Source organism: Parasteatoda tepidariorum, chromosome 11 (genome assembly GCF_982258835.1).
Source record: "Parasteatoda tepidariorum strain Cologne lab strain chromosome 11, Ptep-v5.0, whole genome shotgun sequence".
Taxonomy (NCBI): Eukaryota; Metazoa; Arthropoda; class Arachnida; order Araneae; family Theridiidae; genus Parasteatoda; species Parasteatoda tepidariorum.
Window position 1 is genome coordinate 95,377,008 of NC_141765.1, and position 22,523 is coordinate 95,399,530.

Consider the following 22,523-nt stretch of genomic DNA (forward strand, 5'->3'; position numbering starts at 1 on the left):
AGAAAATTTCTGCCTTTTTCGGTACTTTGAAAAGACTCAGAAGTTTTCGGTACTTCGAAAATTTCTGACGATTTCGGTACTTAGAAAAATTCTGACGTTTTCGGTACTTAGAAAACATTCAGAAGTTTTCGGTACTTAGAAAATTTCCTTGACGACGTTAATTTCGTCGTACGTTAAAACGATTGGACCTGAATTTAACGTACGACGTAAAATTTTTAAAAAAATAATAAATATGTAGAATAACTTCATTAAAAATTATGTTATGAAATTAAGAGAATTCCAACTATGTACTGTATATTTTATTGATACTTTTCATTTACATTTTAATTTTCTTTGACTTTATCCATTTTTCAATTTTTTTCACCTGCCTTTCTTTTTAAGTAACGAGGCGGTTTCTATTTAGATAATGAATTTTTATAAAAGTTCTTAACGACAGAATAAACGTATTACTGTTTTATATCAACTGTATCATTTCGAAATCCATTCTTTACATAGTTGTTCATTTACTTTAGAGAACACGCTGAAAATTAAATTTTGTTCTTTTGTTTTTCTATCAAAATTTTTTCAAGTTGCAATCGCGCAAACTGGCATTTCTATAATAGTTTTAAATTCTTGTAAATTCACTGCAAAAACTGAGGAAAGTCATTATAGAAAAATTCAAAATAAAAAGTAACATTTTTTAAAACCACGTTTTAGTAGTGGAGAATAATAATTAAGAAAAAAATTGAAAAACGAAAAACGTGGGGCTCATGAAATACATAACAGTAATGTTATATTAGTGTGTGTATGTGTGCTCTTGAGAATATGTGTATGTATATCAGTGATTGTAATTGTATCTGAATGTGGATCTGGAATATGCTTTTGTATATGCATATGTATGTAGATGCATATGTGGCTGTGCATGTGTATGAGTAAGAAAATGTGTATATGTAGTGTTATGTATTTCATGCGCCCCACGTTTTTCGTTTTTCAATTTTTTTCTTAATTATTATTCTCCACTACTAAAACGTGGTTTTTAAAAATATTACTTTTTATTTTGAATTTTTTTATTTTAAACTATGATTTTTTTAATTTTTATTTTATATTTTTAAAAAATTATTATTTTTTAATTATTATTCTTCACTACAAAAAAGTGGTTTTTAAAAATATATAATTTTATTTAGATTATTTTTCTTAGTCAAGATTAGTCAAGACTACTACAAGACCACTACTAAAGTAATAGAACTTTCATTTTAAATTAGGGATACAAAAATCTTTATAGAAAAACAATACCTTTACGACTTTCATTAGTTTTACGCTGATGACAACCAAAACAATCTGGAAATGAATGAGGAAAAACTGGATCCTACCACGTGATTTTTCAGCCAATAAAAATACTCCGACAACAAAAGTCTTTTCACCTGACACGTAATAATTTGAAATAATGGAATCGACAACAAAAGACAATCTTAAAAATAATTTTTTTTTTAAATTTTAGTTTTATTTTACTTTGCATGTCTTTTTTCTCTTCATTTTCATGCATTGTCATCCAATTCTGAACTGTGTGCTAAATTTGAAGTTTGTAGCTAGTCGGGAAGTTAGTTTAAAATCTATTACAAAATTCCACCCGGACAGACATACACGAAGGCAAGTTTATATAAACGTGGTAAAATAACAAATGTCTTAGAATCTCTCGCAAAAAGATATGCTCCAATATTAGTAAGAGATAGTAAGGCCGAACGCTCCGTTCTTGAAGTAAAAGTGCGAGCTTTGCGCCAAAGTGACCTCACTAGAGAAAATAGGAGGATTGGCGCGGCGAGAGCTACTTCAAAGGAGTGAACCAGCCCTTCTATTCTCTTTAGCCCTGACTGTGACCCCCCTAATTGGCCTATAAAAATTCTCTTCAGCAGCCTTGATCGGACCATAGACTCCTACCTAGAGTCCGAGTTTGAAAATTATATCTTGATATTAAAAGGAGCTAGGGGGTCTTGAAATTTGAACCTTTCTCGAGCCATTTTATTTTTTTATCCTTTTTTTTATTATTTCTTTACGCTCTCTTTGCTGAACTTCACACACAGAAAACACCCCATGCATGCTAGAATATCCAAAATGTTACAATGGATGTCGAAAAAGAGCAAATAAACTGATTTTCCTGGATTTTTCCAGTTTTTTCCCATTTTCCCTATAAAACTTTGTTTTCCCTACATGCAGGAAAATCCAGAACATCGAAAAACACATAAAAAAAAATAATGTAATTTAAAATAAACAAAATAAAAAAAGAGCATTTTTTGAAAATTTGACCGTCCCTGGGATTCGAACCCAGGACCCCTCCCTCCTGCAGCGAGCCTGCTTGTCTGGTGGCCTACCTTCCAGCCCTTATGAAAATTTAAGGTATATTTAAGGTTGATTTGAGGTATTTTTGAGGTATTAAGGTCGTTTTGAGGTATATTTGAGGTATATTTAAGGTTGCAGAGAAAACAGCAATAAAAATTATACCTCGTAAAGGTTGTAATTAAGGTGTACGAGGTTGATTTATATATACTTCAGCCTGTTTTGAGGTTGTTTAAAATTCACTTCAAATCAACCAGACTGATAAGGAGATTTTTAAGGTATACCAGGTTTATTTTCTTACACTTGTAACAAAGGAGGTATTTTTGAGGTATAAAATTTTTTACCTTATTTCAACTAACGATAAAAAGGTATTTATTGAGGTATATGAAGTCATTTTATTTATACCTAAGCTTATTTTGAGGTTGCTTTAAATTCACTTCAAATCATGCAGACTGATAAGATGATTTTTAAGGTATACGAGGTTGTTTCTCTTACACTTGTAACAAAAGAGGTATTTATGAGGTATAAAAAAATCAACCTTATTTCAACTAACGAGAGTGAGGTAATTACGAGGTATAAAAAATATACTTTTTTTCTACTAACGATATTGAGGTATTTATGAGGTATAAAAAAATATACCTTATTTCAACTAAAGAGAGTGAGGTATTTATTGAGGTGTTGAAGTCATTTTATTTATACCTAAGCTTGTTTTAAGGTTGCTTAAAGTACACTTCATTTTAACTAACTCACTTCCCAGAGTTCCATGCGAGCCGGCAAATGGCGTGTGTATTGACAATCGAAAGTCTATTCGAAATTCGGTAAGTGTGCTTGACATTTATTAATTTAGTTTTATCACTTTTAATCAAATATTCTTCAATTTTGAAACTTAAATTTTATTATTTTTGTTTTAACGACGCGTCCTGTTCTTAAATAATTTAAGTTTGGAGGATATTCTTAGAGGCTATCGTTGTAGGCTTAGCAATAAGAGAGAATAACCGAAATATTTCTCGTCACTGTTTTGGGTAACATTACTGGTGAATCGTTACAGCAGGTTATGCACAGTATATTTTATTGTTTGTAGGTCAGTCAAATAGAACTATTCTTTTTATTTTGCTTAAATGTATATGTTTTAACGTAGCAGTACGCACGCTGATTAATTGAGAAAAATGTTCACAATTTCTCTTATAGATAAATCATTGAAAATTGAAAGATTTTTAAAATAGCAATGGCGTATATATATTTACAGAGCTTATCCACAGTTCCCTGATATTACTGAGATGGCCTAGGCTGTAAATAGCACATGCGCGGCGGCGCAGAAGAAGAGACAAGCAAGCTACTGCTCAGCCTTCCCCTAGGATATAGTTCTGAATTTATGCCTAAAAGAAAAAGTAATCTCTGCTAATAAACTACAGAGTTTATGTAATTGTTGATAACAATAGTTTGCTAGATATTTGATAATTGAAAACTAGTAACTGTACTAGCTCACTTCTTCATGTTTGATCACAAAACTGCTATTTTCATTACATGTTATTTTCTCGCATTTTACCCACGTTAATTATTTACTAAGCAGATTGTTATTACTTATTAGAATATTGGGCAGAATGAAATTAAATCCGATTTCAAGTTTATATGACAATTTGTTTCAAGGTTATGAGCTTTTTCATGCAGCTGTTTATGGTTCACTACTTCAAAAATTTGCGAATTTCGGAAATCTTAAATATTTTAGAAATAAGTCAGTATAGTATGCAATTTTAATCCTGAATTGAATAAAATCAATTGCAAATAAAAACATTTATTGTTGAAATTAATATGCATTATTTTGAGTTTCATCCTATGGGATGTGTATTTATATTTAAACAAGTGTTTGTAACAACTAACTATTAGTTTTATTCTGCTCGGTATTATAAGTTATATAGAAGATATTATACTCAACTTATTTTAAAAGTATTATTTCAAATCATTCTCTCTTAGACATTTTCCTCACATAAAATTACTCACAACTTTAAAATAAATGCTCCTTATCAGCTTGTAATTTGTTCTATTCGATTGAGTGTAAAAAAAGAATAAAAATTGGTACATAACTTTAAAATTTTAATTTATTAAACGATTGTAGATTCTTGATTACATTGATTAAAAATTATTAAAATAACTATTTTTTAAGAAACTCTGATGTGATTGACAATAACATAAGTCCTTTTCAGAATCAGAGTCAAAAATTTAAAAAAAAGCTGCTAGTTTCATGAAGTCTGACAAAAAGTTGAAAAATATAGAGTAGGTTTATTGAGTTTAAAGATTTTTAAAAAAGAAAGGGAAGGAAATCTAATTATTAAACTTACAAGTACCATAATGCTACAGATGTATAGAAAAATAAAAAGTGTTAAAATTGCATAATAAGATTGGAATTATACAGGGTGTTTATAAAGTCCCGGACCTATTTTGATGTTTAATAACTCATAAAATAATAAAGATAGATTAAAGTTAATAACATTAATGGTTAGATAGACTCAAAAAGTTTCATGACTCTTGTCAATGAACTTCCACGTGTGCCCCCTTCGTCGCACGGAGAATATCAAGTCGGTAGTCAATTTCACGAGAGGTAGCTTTCTTTTTTACAGAAAAGACAATCTCATCAGTCGTATACTTAGACATATTGGAAAACTTCGTATTTCCACAACTAGAAGAGCTTCAGCCACATGTCTTTTTGCAACAAGATGGTGCACCACCTCATTGGGGTATCATCGTTCGTAGTTCTTTGAATGACCATTTTACAAGAAGATGGATTGGGCGAGGAGGTCCAATTCCTTGGCCACCCAGATCACCTGATATAACGCCGCTGGACTTTTTTCTTTGGGGATTTATAATAACAATGTTTACAGGAGGATCGTGTCGAACATTGATGGCCTAAAAGAAAGAATTACAACCGCAATAGCCTCTGTGGATGCCGACATGCTTGCCGCTACCTGGCGTGAAATTGACTATAGACTTGATATTCTCCGTGCGACGAAGGGGGCACACGTGGAAGTTCATTGACAAGGTTCATGAAAGTTTTTGAGTCTATCTAACCATTTATGTTATTAATTTTAATCTATCTTTATTATTTTATGAGTTATTAAACATCAAAATGGGTCCGAGACTTTATAAAAACCCTGTATATTTGAATTTCTGTAAGTGTTGTTAATGGTAATATTGTCTTCAGTGTATTTTATTTTGTGGCTGTGATACATGTCATGCTTTTTAGCTACGAGGATTGAATAGAAATGGCGGATGATATTTATCTGAAAAGGAAAATTAATTTCATCCAGATAATTTGAATGATAAAAAAAAATACTTTCTAATATTTTAAGACCTGCCACTATTATTGTAAATATGACTTTCTTACTAATTTATATTTTTTTTTCCTTTTAGGTTCCAATAATTACAAGTTTCAACATGTAGACGGAAACAGTATTTAAAATAATTTTGTTGGTTTGTAAAAAAAGTGAAATTTTAGTTTTAAATAAAAGTACTTTGAATTTCAGCTGACTAATTATTTAAATTTGTAGTTTTATAGCTTTAAAAATTCAAACACCTTAGACAACTATCTTCTAAAAATACGAGTATGAGTTCCTATAAATAATTTTTACTAACTGTAGAATTTGGATAAGTGTTATTTTAAGATGATTTAAATCAATCTATTAAAATTATAGAAGAAGTGTGCATTTGAAACTTTCTTTTATAGCTTAACAAAACAAGCAATTACTGCTGAAGGTTTAACATTAAAAATTTCAGGTTGATAAATGATCTCTACTAGTGAAAAAAAAATGTAATGTACATTATTCTTCATATAATATATATAATATCTTTATATATATATTATGTTTTTTATATAGTGAGTCTAAAAATTTATAAACTAGGTGGTCCGTATAACACCTCACCTTCGTAAGTGCTAAAAAAAAATTGATAAATGATAAATTAATACTTCTAAAAATACAAAAATATATACTTGAGGTTACGAAATTATAACTTAAGGTAGAACATGGAACACATGGCGCTAATTAAAAATAACCTTTCCAATTGTTGAAAATACACTTCAGGTTGATTTATAACAACCAGAAGTGTAAAATGGCCCACCTTAGGTTGAAAAATATATAATCTCTACAAGCATAAAATTATATACCTGAGGTTGAAAAACAATTACCTGATGTCGAACAAAATACACATGAGGTAGATTTATAATAAGCTGAAGTGTAAAATGACACACCTTAGGTTGTTGAATAAATACTTCCACAAGTGTAAAAAAATATACTTCAGGCTGAAACATATATACCTCTGGAGGTATATTTAAGGTACATTTGAGGTTGATTTAGAGGTATTCATTTGCACCCTTTTCAACCTTTACGACGTATTTAAACAACAACCTCCTTTATACCTTTAAAATATACCTCGTTTATACTTCATTTATACCTCGATTTTTTCATAAGGGAGTCCACGGTGATACGTGAAGCCTACGACAGTTTCGCTTCAAAAGCTCTCTCCTCTCATCAAGATTCTTTTGCTAGAAACAAATATATATTTTTCTAATTTAAAATAACATAAATGCTGTGTTTACGAAGAAAAAAAAATTAATTGAACATATGGTAATTTTTTAACAAAGATACATTTTATTTTAGTTAATTTTTTATTAAATAATTAAAATATTTTCTCCCATATGAAACTTAAATTAATTAAATTTAATTTAATGAATGAATCAATGTTTGAAAAAAATTTATGGATTATCCCTTTGTACAGTACTGGGACATATACGTCCCACTTTACTTAGTTGTAAATTAAACCCTCTAAATCATCAGTGGGATAATTTAAGTCCATTTTTCGCAGCTACTGCCCTCTATAAACGTTTTGCGATATATATTATCTATGAATACAATTTCTTTTTCAGAATCTGGCATCACCTGAGGCCTTCCAAGTGTGCCGTTTGTTTACGTCTTTACTTTAATTTTTGAGTGAAATTTATGGTGTTTTTAAATGAAATTTAAAGATGTCTGGTGAGTATATTAACAAATTTTCCTTAATATTTAGGCATTTTTCTTTAGAAAATTATAAAAATATAAAGTTTAGTTATTGTTCATGTTTTGAAAAAATCGACTTTTGTTTTTGTTATGCAATGAATAAGTTGGATTTTAGCATTCTTCAAATTGAAAACAGTTGCTTGTATGATAAAAAATGTATTGTGATGTTACATTTATTCAATCTGAAATATATTTTATATGTTTTTTAATGTACAGTCGGTCCTCTATTTAACGTTGTCACTAAATCCGATTAATAAGTTCGTTATATGGAAAATTTATTAAGTAGAAAATCACCTGTTGACGTACTTAAACAACACAAAACGAGTTTTTAATTTCGTATACACTGGAGATGATAAAAAAAGCAATTGATACACTTGAAAACTAGTATCTACTATTTATTTTATAAATCTTATTCATTAAAGAAATCTGCATAGGTAACAGGAAAAGGACAAAACATTATCTAGTGTTACACTATCATGCTAAATATTTTTAACCAAATAAAGCTAAATTTGTGTATAAAATTATTGTTGCATTTATAATAAAATTAATTTTAAATATACGTAACCATATGCGCTCTTAACTTTAATTACTAGCGATAAAATCCATTAAGTTTGTCTGAGTTTTTCGTTTGAAATACAAACAACGAGGGAAAGGAATTTTACTGCTTTCTCTAAAAGTTAAGTGGCATCAAAAATCAATTCAAGGTCATTTCCCCCATAAAATGAGCTAACAAGTTTGAAATCTTTTGGGAAAGTGGATCTCAAAGGAAAGTACGTTAAATAGAAAATTCACTTTGCTATTTCGAAGTTATTTTGTGAAGAAATTTCCAAAATTTTCTTAGTTCCTCGAAAAAAAAATCTCAAAATAGAGAAGTTCGTTAAATAGAAGTTATTAAAAAAAAAAAAACTTTATTAAGAAAAAAAAAGGAATGGAAAAAAATCTACATTTTTTTTTCTTTATAGGATGCAGCTGCCAATTAAAAATACACTAATCAGATCATTTCTTATTATATTATGGAAGATAAATTAATTTCTAATTTTTTATGGTGATGAATTCAGGGGTCATACACTTATTTCTTGTTTTCAACAGGTGCGGTAATAAACTTTGTAGGGGTTGGTTCACAATTATTGATGTGCCTCTTTTATTTAGTTCTTAAAATGATCAATTCTAATCTTGTCTTTTAATTGGGGAAATTAGGTTTATTCACTAAAGCACATTAAGCAGCATATTTACTGTGTTCGAGATTATTTTAAGCAAAATGGAACATTAAATAATTAATGTATGAATAAATACTTTAGATAATTATGTGTTAATGCAACTTCTTTGATAGTTAAGGATTTTTTTTTCTTTTCTTTTTGTCCTTTAAAAATATTTTTTATTTATAACAGTTTTAGACCAGGCTCTTCTTATGTTGTATAGAGAAATGAAAGTTGGTATGAAAACTGGGTACTAACCTTTTAGTTAAAATCTATATAATTTGTATACTTCTACAAAATTCATGCAGTAAAAATTATTGCATCAAATATTGTTGTATTGCACATACCTGTTAATAAAGCATGTTCTTATTCAGCTCGTGTCGCAAGATATTCAGCGAGAGCAAAGAACGGAGTGAAATGTCCCGCCTACAGTTTAAGGATGTCAGGTACAGCCGAAGAAATCAATAAGCATGTGTCTTTCTGCATACAGGTTCATTTATTCATTCCTCTTTTAAATAAAATTTGCTGTTTCTCTCGGTTGTTGCCATTGTCCCTATAACTAGTAATTTAAATATCACAATGTATTGTCAAAAAATATAATAGTTTTACAATTTAACTAATTCCTATTATTCTTGCATCTGTCAATTTTTTCGTTGTCCAAATAAAATTCATCAACACTCACAATATCGTGTTTATTAATTATCGTTACATGTAATATTTTTCATTGCAACTTTTTGATATGCTATCTTTTTGATGTTTGATATCTTGTGAAAGGGTTTTCCCTAAAGAATAACATATTGAATGTTCAGACAAGTTCGAAAAGGGAGTGAGTTTTTAGTATTTGATATCACTGCAATATGAAGGGGAAAAAATAATAAAACTAGTGATAACGCATCTTATGAAGATTTTTACGAGCTTACCATATTATTGTTTTATTTTTAGGCAAACATGTTAATTTCCGGATAATTTCTTTCCCAAGAAAAGAAAAAGTTTTTAGCAAGTTAAAACTATTTTATTTTATATGTGGAAAAGATAAATGCTTTGATGTGTTCAAAAGTTTTTATTTTCATCTTTACTATGACTTGGAATATCAAAAACCTTTACAGTTGACATTCTAGTATCTGCTTTTGTCCTGTACCTTAAAAAATGATTAGGTAAATATAAAATTGTTTATAGATTTGTAGGAAAGGTATTATCAATTATGCCATCTATCTTAAGGTATCCCAACATAGAATAGAGTTAATATGACTTATAGAAAGGTGAGTTGGAGTTGTATTTTTGTAGTGGTAGACACACTACAGTACTTTCCCATCCAAATTTTTTTCTGTGATAAAATTCAATGAGGGATACCACCAGTTGATTTATTGCTGCTTCATGCTAAGCCGGGAGAGCTGTATTAAGATCACCAGGCTTTGAGTGCTGATCGTGAGAGCTGTATTAAGTTCGCAGCTGCTCTTGTGTTGCAAAAAGCAGTTGAGTGTATGTAAGCAGACACATTGCGTGATGGGGGCAATTATGCAGTCACAGATAGCATGATAACTGTTTGATGTTTACTATCTGCTGAAGAAGGCGCATTCAAATCAAAATAGGTGTGTACAGATGGCATCTCAAATGTAGGGCAAGTATTATCGACCGTGCCATCTTTCATCAATCTAAAGGTACCAGAAATTGAGACAATTTGCAGACTTGATCATTATCTCTTGAAATACTGGACTGATTTTAATGACATTTAATATGTACATATTATGATACAATACAAAACAAGTAACCATTCAACAATTGTAATACACATGCATGATCGTGCGTAACACTCGTTAGAGTATTAAATTGGCGTTGGACAATTCTGGCCAATTGCCACAGGAAATGATAATGTGCCTTATTTCACATATGAAATCACGCTGCAAGGCCTGTATATCTGTGAGAGAGGACCATACCCCCTATTAACTTTTTTTTTTTTTTTGTTTATTCAGCAACCACTATTTAATACCTTCTGGCTCCAATGAGTGTTTCGCACGATCATGCCTGTGCATTACAATTGTGAAATGGTTGTTTTGTATTGTATCAATGTATGTACATATCAAATTTTATTGAAATCGGTCCTGTAGTTACAGAGATAATCGACCAAGTTTGCAAATTCTCTTAATTTCTTACACCAGTGTGGAATTGAGTTAACTTGTTTTATACTAATGAATTATAATTGTATTTTTGTAGTTGTAGACAGACTATAGATTTAATTAAATCTTCTTCTTTTTTGAAGGGCGAAGATTCTGATGTTAATGTCGATGATACTGACAGCTTTGAAAAATATGAAATTGGTGATGAGACTAGAATACGACCTATTAGTTTAGTTCCTGGAGGATATAGATGTAAGAATTACTTCCTGTTTTTTTTTTTCTCTATAAAACGTATAAACATACATTTTCTTTTGATTAATCTGTATTTTATTGAATTCAGGGTATCCGCACACCTGGAAAGTACACCCGGTATTAAACAAAATTTGTCATGAAATGTCATAATTTTTACTATTTTTTTTAAAAAAAATCATGAAAAGTCATGGATTTAGGTCACCAAAAAATCTTATTTTTAAAATGGAATGTACCCCCTCCCCCCCAATTTCATGGTGTTCCGAATATCTGAATTTGTAACAAAACCCCCCTCACAGTCATATTTTATTGAAATATAAAATGAAGATGCAGAGTTTTGGTTATACCTATCAGTTCAATGAATGTTATTATAATGCTTTTTTAAATTTATTGTTGTGTTTTTGTCGGGGAAAATAGTAACTTCGTTAAGTCATGAAAAATTCTTGGAATTAATCATGGAAAGTCATGAATTTGAAATTCTAAAATGTAGCAGATACTCTGTGAATTCAGCATATTTTTCAATTTTTGTAAAGGGAATTAAGTAAACTCTAGGTTCATTTCTTTAACACGTTGAATGCCACACTAATTTTACATGTCTTGCCTGTCTGCCAAAATGATTTTCTCAGTATGCATTGCATATTTTGATGAAATATTATATACAACAAAACATTTAATTTTTGCTATCATTCGTGTTATCAAAATTTACTCGAATTATGTGTTTCTAATAATCTTGGCTTCACCAGTGACCCCCATGGCATTCAACGTGTTAAATCAACTTGACTTAACTCATTTTAGGCCAACCATATACATTTTATAGAATGTGGTGTTATTTTCATTGAAATATGCTTATATTACATTCGTTAAGACACACAAAAAAGTTTCATGCATGAAAAATTATATTTTATTTAAGAAATAAAATGGGGCATATAGGCACCATTCACCAAATTAATGAACAAACCATTTAGTTAAACACTTGCTTTTTCTATGGAATTTTTTCATTTACTGACTTGCAACTTTAATCCATCATAAGAAGCTAATGATAAATCTCAAAAGGACTAATTATACATTTTCAAAAAATTTCATTTGTCAATAACCATTTTAAGTTGAAAAACTTTGGTAGTTTTAAAATTTCTCAATAAAAAGTGTTTACTCCAATTGAATTACTATTAATTTTTGGGGTGTCTTAAGAACCCTTGACAATAGCAGAAAAATAAAATTAGTGAAAAATGTACTCCACAGTGTTAATAAATTTTTTTTTATTTAAATGGTGTGTTTGTGCCCCTTTCTCCAAAAATGAGTTAAATCAATTAAAATCAACTAATATTTTTAAAAATCATTAGTTTGAATCAAATTTTTTTACAAAAAAAAAATCTTTCAATGAAATTTTCATAGTTTTATTTATAAATATATTGCTCTGCTAATAAGTTTCAAGCAAAATTACGTTAGTACTAATTCCTATGCATTCTAAAACTAGGGATGGATAATTTAACTGTTTAAAAACACATTCTTGAAAAGTGCAATTAATTTTAATATTACAAATATATTTTTATATCATAAAATTATCTTTGTTTAAAGTGTAATTTTTTAAGAAAAAAAATTTATTACTTTATATTTATAGATGATTGTGCTCTGAATTTCCGGATTTTTCGCTAACCATGTTCCGTAGGCTTCTGGAAATCCAAGGTCCAGAAGTTTCAAGAAATCATTGACCACATTAATGTATAAAAATTCTTGTATATTTTATTTAAAAATATTAGAACTAGAATTTATACTTGGCATTTCTTTCATTTATAAATATATTTTCTCAAAGAATAATAAATGTGATTAGAGATAAAAGTAAACTTATACATAATTCTTCATTTAAATTATGCTGTATATAATTTATTTAGAATTTCATGTTTTGAAGATATCAATGGTTTAAATTTATAAAAACATTAATTTTTTGAAATGGGTTATTAATGATTTTACTCAAGAAAATTTCAGGATTTTTGAGTTAGGTTCACAATCACCCCTGTATATTTGTAAACCTTTAATAAAAGTATAAAAGGTAAGGGAGCCATTTCCAAAAATTAAAAAATAACTTAATGACCATGAAATTATTGCATTGATTCATTTGTTATCTTTCATTTTTTCAGTAGTTCATTATGATGCATTTGTATATATTATGTGCGATAAAATAGATTTTTGTGCAATAATATTGTTCAAAATTATTTTAAATAATATTTTCTGCTATAATTGCCTATATAAAATTTATCTGATGAATTAAATTTAATTATTCATTTCTAAAATAATCCCTTTTTTATGTTTATTTGGGGCAATCAGAGATTTAGGACACATTTTAAACCGTCCTGTCCGAAACCATTGAATTCACAATTTTAAAAAAAGCGAAAAATGAAAGGTTAATTTTTGAACAGAATGAAGAAAAGTTTTTGTTTTATTAAAAAAGTTTATTATTGTTTTTAATATAGCATTATTTATCCTTATGCAAAAGCATAATTTATCAGTATTAAAAGCATATTTATTCATATTTAAAGGTATTCACTTTTGTTGTTCATTGAATTGTGGAGCTTCATAAGTTATAAATCTTTTCTTATTTCCATTAATAAGTTACAGCAAATTGTATAAAAAGTTTCAAATATTTATAAATTTATGTAATTGTGTGTACAATAGTTATTCACGTAGAATTTTTACCTTTCTCCAACGTTCAAGGTTTAGGACATTCTAAGACAGTTTTGAACACCCATAAGTCTTGTCCAAATTTTGCTTAAGACATCTACAAACCTCAACCCTGATTTCAAGTGATCAATGATTGTGTAAAATTTGAATTCCATTTAAATCATCTTTTGTTCTTTAAAATGAATTTTAAGTAATTTTTTAATTTGTGTGAAAGGAACTGAGTATATTTTTATGATGGCCTTTCCAAGCAATCAGTGTTTATGTGAAATTGTAATTCTTTAATTTCCTTTATGTTTTAACTGCTCTGCATGGAGATTCTGTTAGACAGACAGCTGAAGATGAAGATCTGAATGTAGATGTTGATGATACAATAACTTATGGGGACCCTCAGTATCCTTTTTATTCCATCAATACCTAATTTGTATTTTAATGTCATTTTACAAAGGTATTTTTATTTGTAAAACTAGCAGGGGAAAGGTTAGCCTGGAAAAAATTCTTGAGTAGGTCCACCCTGGGCTGTCGAGCCATTGATGATGATTTTTATTTGGAAATTTCATTTACTTTTCTTGTGGTGCCCAGGATACCTTTACTTTTATAATTTTATGTTGAGCAATTATTGTTGCTTGAATCTGGTGCATAGCATTTTTGAAAAGTGTTTAAAGGTGCTTATTTTCGTTTTTTAAAAGACCTTAAAGGTGCTTTATTCATTGGGTGTTTTTAAAAAGTGCTTAGTTTTCCCTTTTCTAAAATAAGATTTTTTTTCTTTAGTATGTCTATTTTCGCCACATATTGTGCAAAAGCTTGCTTTTCACTTTGTATTCAACGTTTTCACAATTCATTCAACCACAATCCATTTTGACCTACTGTAGGTCAAAATAGTAAATAAAATAGTAGGTCAATAGTAAGGTAAAATTATTTTACATGTTTGATGAAATGCTTGCGAGTCTACTGAGCTGAGTTCAGTGAGATTTTAGCACTCTCGTGCTATCCTGCTTCATTTTACAAAATATTCTCGATTTTAGTCTTCATTTTCCACCCTCTGAAATCGAATCGAAAAATCTCTCGATCTTTTTATGGTGACTGATATAATCAAGAAAAGTAATTATTTTATCATGATCATGAAAAGTATTTTGTGTTTTGTTAAAGTACATAGTGCTTAAAAATATTTTTTGAGTACTTAAAATGACTTAAAAGGAGCTTATTTTTGTTGAAAGATTTGGCCATGCAGCTAGGCTATATATTAGTGAAATTGGCACTTATTTTTTGAGGAATATCATTTCAAAGGCAAAATAAAAATAAATACATACAATAAGTTATCTAAAATAAAACTTTCTTCTGCCATGAGGCCTTTGAAATATGGAATTCTAGAAAATTCGATATTTCAAGGTCCTTGCGGCAGAATAATTATTATTTTATAGAATTATTATTATTTTTTCTGGGCAGTTTTACATCTTTTTCTTTTTTATTTTCAAAGGGGTTAATCCGAAACTGCTAATTTCTGTTTTATTTAAATAATATAGGAGTAGTAAGAAATATTTTTGCTTTAATTAAGTATTTAAATTTGAAACCCTTTCACTATGAATAAATATCTTAAACTGTGTTCCTTTTATTATTATTTTCAGTACTTTTTAAGCAAAATAATTTTTTGATATAAGTGTTTTGATTGCAAAAAAAAAAAATAGTTTTTAATAATATATTTTTTTGCAAAATGTGAAAGAATTTTATAAAATTCATACTTCATTTTGTTTTTAGCCTAACAGGTGTTTTTTATTTTGCAGTCAAATGACAGAATATTTGATTTCAAATCCCAGTTTGTTGCTGCATCATTTTGTACTAATAACTGAACAAATTTAGCTGAAAAACAGTTTAGTTATTCTATTTGCAATTAAAAAAAAGTATATCATATTATAAGGAAGCTTTTGTGATGTTTGTATGATAACAGATAAAATGTTTTTTAACCAGATAAAAGTGACAATTTGCACTTTATACTATACCTCTAGTTTGACTATGGTAAGAACTCCCCTCGCCACAAAGTCTGAGGCTTTCTGCTGCTATGGAAACAAGACTAGCACATTTCTGGGAGGGTAATTCTTGTCACTCTAGAGCTAACACAATTGACCGAAGAAAGAGTTCATTTCTCTTGGCTGACTGGAGGCAAAACTTACCCTAAACAGTGACCCCACACCCTTACTTGAAATAGTTTTACCTCGCTACCAAAGTCACCGCCGCAGGTCCAGACAAATGGCATGGGACTTCAGACAAACTCTATTTGTTTGATAACCATTGGTTAAAAGTTACATTGTAAATTCGTTCTGTAGTTCCACAGCATGTTATTGTATACTTCTCTAATTACAATGTTTCCTTAATTAAAATTTGATATTCTGAAATTGGTGTGATTTTTAACACGTCATCTGAAAAAGATAGATCAGATTTGGAACAGCTTCGAAAGGCCGTGTAATTATTACTTTTATTTTATTTGTATATATTGGCATGCTTTATTTTCAATGTTAGCTATACTATTATTTTTCAAGAAATGTTTTGATAATTTCAGTGTACATTATAAGGTTGGTATATTGCTGCACACTAGTACAAGATTCTGTCCTTTTTCTTAATAATTTAATCAAGTAAAAATGAAATCTAAATTTATGAAAAATTCATATTGATTTAATATTTCTCCTCGGCTTGCTTCGGAACAAGTTATTACTCAATAATGAAGTGAGCTATCTATGGGCAGAACATTATCCATAGAATTAATGGTGACTCATGGTCTGAAACCATGAGTATGATTGCTCCCCCTTGTCACTTGATTTAATTTTATATTTTAAAACCGTAGTTGATCAGTCGACCCAATTTTGGGATTGCGTCTACTGATGTCCAACTCCGTAGTCTTATACTTTTAAACTCAATTTAGAAGACAAGAAAGCTCCTATATCAGTATCCCCAAAGGTGTGATTTGTTATGGGAACACAGAGGACTTTGTGACTCAACGATCTTTTGGACATGGGCCCAGTGCCCTGCCAGTTACTACAGCTACTAATTCTGCATGCGTTATTATTTTTTTTCATGCTTGTACATAGCTGCAAACTCAATTGCATTTTCCAATAGGCTACAGTATTTTGCCAGTTTCTCCTGGTTTAATAAATATTCTCCTGGTTTTTGTGCATTTTAGAAAATTCCCTAAAATTGAGTAAGTTTCCTTAAAAAAGTCCCTATTGAAATAGAATTTTTGTGCAGATTATTGCTTGCTTGAATATTTAAATAAGTGTCACTAATTTTAATTATTAATTGCTAATTTTAATTATTAATTATTGATTCTAATTTTAATTATTAATTGCCCAAAAGAGAATAACATCAAAAAATATGGGGTTTAACTATTCACAAGGAAACAATCATAGATTTTAACTTTCTTGTATTGATATCAGAAATAAATTAAATAAACCCTTTTTGTATAATATTGCTCATGCTTCAGAAAAATGTGTTTTTACAAAAAATTTAGATTTAGTCCTTACTAATTTTTAACTCTTTCAATTTTTGTATCTACAATATAAGCATTTTGAGAATTACTTTGAAATTTGTCATGATAACAAACATGTCCAGTTTTTACTCTTATTTTTTTATAGCATTAAGTTACAAAATTACTTTAGTTAGTTAAAATAATAGTGCTGATATTGTTTTCATTATAAAGTTCTGTTGGAAAAAAAGTTGTATTTCGGGTTAGTGCTTAAAAAAGAGTTAGTAAAACTATCATGCATTACCTGCAAAAATATTAAGTTTGTATTTTTTTTTCTTCCAGAGATTCATCTGCACATCCTCAAAATTTAGAGATAAGTCATAAATGGTCTATAGCAGGTAAGTAATTAGTTTTATCTTCTAACATTAATTTTTTGTTTATGTGCTTAGATACAGATAAGTTTGATAACATTTATAGGTAAAAGGGGGCAATAGAGGGCACTGACCAGGAAAAATGTGTATTGATATTATTTGATAAATTGTGATTGATTAAATGTGTTCTATATTTTAGTCACTGACCCACAGACTAGTAATATTTTATTTTCTCAATTTCTACCTCCGGAAGTATGGTTCCCTGTTACATACCTGTCAAGTCTCCTGTTTTTTAACGAAAAACGTCCTGTTTTTTTCCTGTTTTTAATTTTAATTACATAGGTTTATAGAAACATTTTTTAAAGCATATATCTATAAAAAATTTAACGCAATTTCAGATAATACAAATTTAGTGACTCACTGTCTGTGCTATATTGTTTTAATATTTCAGTTAGAACCTATTACTGGAATTAATTGTCATCCTTGGCCTTCTAAACAAATTAGTACTACTTTTCTGATAAGTTTAATTTTTAGTAAGTAGCAGTTTCATTGTTTTCAACCTTTTTTATTGATTTTAATTACATAGGTTTATAGAAACATTTTTTAAAGCATATATCTATAAAAAATTTAACGCAGTTTCAGATAATACAAATTTAGTGACTCACTGTCTATGCTACCGTCTTCACATTAATCAATGAGCATATCTGACATAAGAAACAAAAAATAATTAAATATTAAAAAACGTGTAATAAGCTCCTTTTTCAATTACTCTGAGCTATAACCTAGCAAACATCACTAATGTTATTTTAAAATATGTGAAAGAGAAAAAATAGCTATCTGCAATTTCGTACTTATTAATAATTAGTAAAGTTGTAAACCAATGAAAAAAATTTTTTTTTCAAACATTTCTCTTTAACGAAATAATTGAAATTTTCAAATGACTTTAGAAGCTGTAACTGGACCTTTTCCCTACTGTCCAAGTGTCAGGACACTAGAAATACTGAACCAAGTTACAAATTTTATTAAAAATTTAATAAGGGACATTCACTAATTTACATTTGTAATCTAAATCTATTAAGATGTTCTTAGTTTGCTTGATTCCTTACATATCTTTATAAATTCAGTATGATCGATAATATTAATCTTGTTAATGTTTTTGGTCAATGTACGTTTATAAATAACTCTTATTTAAATCTGAAACATTCAATCGATAACTTTTTTAAATAATATTTTAACTAATTATTAATTTGAATTAAAATTATTTTTTACATAATCAAATAAAGTTGTTATTAAATTTAAAAATAGAATAAAATCTCAATATCAATTTGTGCATACATTGTTATTATTGTGGAGCTCTTTAAAAAGAAAAGAGCCTTTTCTCAGAAACTAGTTATTTTATTATGATCATGTAAAGTCTGTGAAAATGATTTTGCATTATGTTGGCAGGTATATATAAGAAATTCTTTTTTTTTTTCGAAATTAAGGTGATTAATGTGGTTTTTCTTTGTAGGAATCTTATACAAAACCTGTTGTATCCACAACCTGTTGGCATGTGCATTGTGAAGAATGTTGGCTCATGACAATGGTAACTATATTTCCTTCCTCAGAAGGCACTTACTTAAGCCTTCTGATAAAAGATATATTAATAATCATTTTTTTTTCAAATTACTGAACAAAACTTTCATAAATGCAGATTTAGCAATTTTTAAATCAATACAAATCTTTAATATTTTAAAAACTTTTCAAACAAAAAACAATATTTGATATTAACTTAATAAATTAAATTTACATTTTTTATTTTTTACATTTGTTTTTTCCTCTCACTGTTGTGTTACTATAAGCTGTTATGTTAAAAAATGCTATAAAAAAAATGGTCAAGTTTATATTTTTGTTTTCTTTTATTCAATTCCTATTATTAGAGTTCCACACTCTCCCTATATATCTTGTTCAAATTTTCAATCGTTGATAAAATACTTTTTTTTTCATCCACTCAAGTTCAAATACATTTTGTTTTTAAACTTGTAGTGGGTGTGACACTTGATGCTAATACAGTTTTTTCAATTACTAATTCATTCATTAAATGTAATTAATTAATTTTAGTTTTACTTGATAAGAAAAATTGTAATTATTTAATAAAAAGTAACTAAAATAAAAATTTTCTAGTTTACTTTTTTTTTTTTTTTTAGTCTACTTGAAGTAAAATATTTAATTTTTTGAACATTTAAATAAATTAAAACTATGTAATTCTGTTTTAATTGATGTGTAAGTTTTTTTCTTTCGTGATATATTTTATAGCATTTTGACAGATGTATAGAATATTTACGTATATATATATATTCAAAAGTAGAGAAAACATGGAAAATATTACAAAACAAAGAAAAAAGGAGGAAAATTAATAAAAATTCGGAAAATAAAAGATTATATTTTATTTTATAAAATTATTAGAAAAGATTTTATAATTTTTTGCGGATTTTTATAATTTTTTTTCGGATTTCTACTACTATTTTTCTTTTTTTCATTGTTTTGTAATTTTTTCCATTTTTTCTCTACTTTTTGAACTTATTTTATCATCTCTATTTGCTTGCAGCTTATGCACAGTAAATAAAACTTATTGTTTTTCTTAATTTTCTTTGTTTTTTTCTTTTTGTATTTATTTATTATGCTATATGTATATATATATATTGTTGCTTTAACGCTGTATGATATACCAAATATGATACAGAAACGTTAGTTTTTGGTTCGACAATTGATTGTTAGGTGGAGCACTGGCAGTATGAATTTCTTAATTGGCTTTTAAATATAGATCTATATTTCAGATATGCTACAGCAGTTTTGTAGAAACAGCTGAACTTTTATCGCTATAATGCAACAATTATATCTACTATGTTAAATAAACATGATCACTATACTTTATACATAAATTAGATTCAATTATTTTAACAATTCAATGCGTACAAACAGAGAATGAGGATATGAAAAAAAGCAAGCAACTACTTTACAAAGAAAATTATGTTAACTTCATTCTTTTGTTTTCAGTACTTTTAACCATTGATACAAGCTTCCTTTTGTGTTTAATTTGCTGAATTATTTATTGTTTAATTTGTTTATTTCTAATAGTTTTAATTTTATTGTTGGAAATGATTTTTTCTTTTAAAACAATTCTTGCTTAATTTCCAAATCTTATTGATATGTCATTCTTGCTAATTTTAATTTATGACACAACTTGCCATGAAGGTTGGACAAAATAACAGAAACACTTCTATGCAAACAGATTTTTTAATATTTTTCAAAAAATACTTAGAAAATTATTTAATAACTTTAGATGTGTTTAGTTCATGCGATTTCTCATACATATTAATAAAGTTTAGAGCTTTCAAAGGTTTGAGGGACTGGCAATAAATTGCAATCGAAATTTTTTTTTTAACACACTAAGCAATAAGCTTGTAACTTGCATCGATTACTTTTGTTATGATATGCAATAACAGCATAAAATTTCGTAAGCCTAACCTAAACATTCATGGAAAAATAGACATTTGAAAGAAAAAAAAATATTGAAAATGCAAAAAGTTTCTAGTAATTTTGTTGTTTCTAGTAATTTAAAATTCCAAAATTGATATGAGGGCTGTAACTGCAATCTGGAAAATATGATCGTCGTTGTCAAGAGAGCAATAAAAATTCTCCTCGATTTTAATGATTTTACTAATAATTTAATTACCATAATTATATGTATTATTATAGTAATGTAAATTTAATAACTCCTTAATATTAATTTCATTCTTTGCATATTTCACCATGTCTCTAACGGAGAAAACATCATTTTTAAAGACTCTTATTCTATGCACAGAGTGCAAAAAGGTTTCTTTAAAAATGAAACCTTTTTGCACTCTGTGCAAAGAATAAGAGTTAGATTAATCATTATCATCAATGGCTCGATAACCCTGGGTGGACCTTGGCCTTCTGAAGATGTTTTTTCCAGTTTAACCTTTTTCCTGCTAGCGTTTTCCAGTTTTTAGTGTTTAAGATCAAAAGGTCTTTTTCTAGGCCAATCTCAAATTTTGCCTGCTCTCTTTTGTGGTACGGTCTTCGTCCATTCTGATAGTGTGTCCTGCCCATTTTATTTTTTGTCGTTTAATAAAGTTAATAATGCCAGGTTCTTTATATGAGTGATAAAGCTCTAAATTTGTTCTTCTAAGCCACACAAACTTCAAAAATACTTCTCAAGTCCTTTCTCTCAAAGGTACCCAAAATAACTTATCCGTACAAGATAGGGTCCAAGTTTCAGAAGCATATGTTAAAATAGATCTTAAAAGAGATTTGTACAATAAAACTTTTGTTTTTCTATGAATTACATAAGATTTATATATTTTCGAATTCCATTCAAACATCTATTGGCAATAATAACTCTCCTTTGTATTTCCATTGTAATATTGTTCCTGTTAAATTAATAGTTTATTAAATAAGAGCAAAAATTTTAAATTCAAAGATATACAAATTTTTATATAACTTTAAATGACAAAATCTGCTGATTTTTACAATTCTGAGTGCAAAATATATTTGACTTGATTAAATAGTTCTACAAATAATTTAATTTATGAAAAAATTACATTTAAAAATCCAAAGTTTCAACTGCTTTCCCGACTAAACTATTCAGACCTAATCTTCCAAAAGGTATATCCATTTGGAAGAAGTACATACTTTTCAAATTTTCTCGGCTAAAAATATTATCTGCTCAAATTAGTTAGAATATGCAGGGTGTTTATAAAGTCCCGGACACATTTTGATGTTTAATAACTCATAAAATAATAAAGATAGATTAAAATTAATAACATAAAGGGTTAGATAGACTCAAAAACTTCATGACCCTTGTCAATGAACTTCCACGTGTGCCCCCTTTGTCGCACGGAGAATATCAAGTCAATAGTCAATTTCACGCCAGGTAGCGGCAAACATGTTGGCATCCACAGTGGCTATTGCAGTTGTAATTCTGCCTTTTAGGTCATCAATGTTCAACACGATCTTCCTGTAAACATTGTCCTTTATAAATCCCCAAAGAAAAAAGTCCAGCGATGTTATATCAGGTGATCTGGGTGGCCAAGGAATTGGACCTCCTC

At 28.4% G+C, this 22,523-nt stretch overlaps 2 long non-coding RNA genes across 12 annotated transcripts in view; both read left to right on the top strand.

Moving 5' to 3' along the window:
• Positions 1-3,099: 3,099 nt before the first annotated feature.
• Positions 3,100-5,813, top strand: LOC147801923 (uncharacterized). The gene is made up of 3 exons (XR_015430530.1): positions 3,100-3,128; positions 3,557-3,698; positions 5,716-5,813. It is a non-coding gene; the product is annotated as an uncharacterized LOC147801923 (long non-coding RNA).
• Positions 5,814-7,201: 1,388 nt separating this feature from the next.
• Positions 7,202-22,523, top strand: part of LOC147801924 (uncharacterized) — a 34,830-nt gene continuing 19,508 nt past the window's right edge. For 4 of the 11 annotated variants that reach the window (XR_015430495.1, XR_015430494.1, XR_015430493.1 and 1 more), the window contains exons 1-3: positions 7,202-7,331; positions 8,926-9,041; positions 10,809-10,917. This is a non-coding gene — a long non-coding RNA (uncharacterized LOC147801924). Of the gene's footprint in view, positions 7,332-8,925; positions 9,042-10,808; positions 10,918-12,532; positions 12,634-15,966; positions 16,045-17,383; positions 17,440-18,922; positions 18,998-22,523 lie in introns of those variants that run through there. The other 7 variants (XR_015430501.1, XR_015430500.1, XR_015430498.1 and 4 more) reach the window with 4 other exon arrangements.